Genomic DNA, 2040 nt, shown 5'->3' with positions numbered 1-2040 from the left:
TTCTTATATAATATAAGAGATTTCAGTTCATTATGTACAATAGTTTGAAGTTGAATAATATATCCATCTCGCTCTATACTTGTCTTCGATTTCTTTACTTTACAGTCTTTATTTTATAACACGTTATCAGTACAAGACTTTCAATTTGAGCACTTACTTCGAATTTAATTTCTATTTCAGTGTTCATCTCCGATGTAAGGCGATGCTCTTACGTCCGTGGTTAGATCTTGTTCATTTCGAGCATCATAAGGCGGATTATATCCTTGAGGTGGTAAGCTTTTTTTCTTGGCGGTAGTGATGTGGATATCACTTACGTCTGGAGTTGCCAAATTTGTGTAAAGTAATTTGAGCCTTTTGCTTATGTTTGATTTAATATCTTTATCATCGCTTGCTTGGTTATATGCTACGTATACAGTACCTATTTTAGTATTTGTTTTCATCCTAATTATCTTAATAAAGGATTACAAAGTGTATAACATTGTTAGATCCACTTAAACTCCAACAGAGTTTGCAAGAAATATACAACCACCAGAAGTGGTTATGTTTCGTATATCTCATCTTAACTAAAAAATTTTAACCACCCGAAGTGGTATATGCCTCTGACCATCAGAAGTGATAATTTAGGCTTTCTATGGTTAAAATTGAAGATAAGCTACAAAAATATTTTATATATTACATGCACGTCTCGATTTGCTCCTGAAGTAGTAAATAATTTAAAAGAGGTTGAAGCATCACATTTTGATGTGATTAATGCACGTTCAGATAATTATATTTTATTCCCTAAAGGATGAGAACTTTTGATAAATATTAGTTTATTCCCCGAAGTGAATGTGATAATATTAATAAATCTCGTAAATATGAACGCACTTTTGATGTAAGTATATTACAATTCACCTCCAGAAGAGGTAATATGATTGAGAGAATATATACTCAATTTTTCGTATAAATTTGCTCTTGAAGAAGTAACACAATTGAAATTTCCTCCTAAAGTAGGATAATATTATGAAGAGGTATTTTCTTGTGCTTAAACAATTGTTTCATATTGTTCATTTGATTACAATTTTCTCTCATGATACCACAAGTGTCTGAGCAATATTTGATAGTACAAAATGTATCAACAACTCCTGAAGAGCTAACTGTTTGTCTTAAAGACACATGACACCACTAATGTCCGATAAATATTAGATTGTGAATAATAAATGAAGGCTCTCGAAGAGCTTATATACAAATAGGTCATTCATATTATATGATTATGGTCAAAACATATATATAGTAAACTTGAAGTTTACTAATACAAATGGCTATCATATTGAGACTACAAATGACTAGAAGATTGAAAATCTTCATGTTTTCACAATCATAGGGGGTAAAATAATATGTATGTGAGAAGTTACCCGTCTTATTCTTAAATTTGTACTATATCATGTATCACAGTAAACCAGAAAGTTTACTAATGCAAAAGAAGTCACAGTAAATCAAAAGTTTTACTGAGGCAAAAGTAGCTACAATAAATCAGAAGTTCGCTGATACAAAAGTAGCCATAGTAAATCAGAAGTTTACTAATGCAAAATTTTATGCCATAGTAAACCAGAAGTTTACTAAGATATAAAACATGCCATGATAAACTTGAAGTTTTTATTTTCCATTTTTAAATGAGCTATTTGCAAATTCAGATAATCATATACCGAAGAACTAGAAGATTCTTCAAGAATTCACTTGTGTAGCTTGTTCTCATAATAAATTAATTATACCAGCTAAAGTTGGGACTAAGACCTTGAATTCTGGAATATATAAAAGGTGAATATTGGCCCATTCACCTATCATATGAATCACTTACAGATGCATATATGAGATGGCTACATGTGTGTTTATTGTCAACCTGCAGTTTGGCGTTTGAAATTGCTTTTCTCAATTAAGAGCATAGTTTTCAGATTATGAAATCAAGATAGTCCATCTTGATGATGCTGGTTTATATCCAAGCTAGTTTAGCATTGAATACCTCCTATTGATGGCTAAATTATTGCTTATGAGAACAAAATT

The sequence above is a fragment of the Nicotiana attenuata genome, chromosome 2, assembly GCF_001879085.1.
Source record: "Nicotiana attenuata strain UT chromosome 2, NIATTr2, whole genome shotgun sequence".
NCBI classification, from domain to species: Eukaryota; Viridiplantae; Streptophyta; class Magnoliopsida; order Solanales; family Solanaceae; genus Nicotiana; species Nicotiana attenuata.
This window is presented reverse-complemented; position numbering follows the sequence as displayed.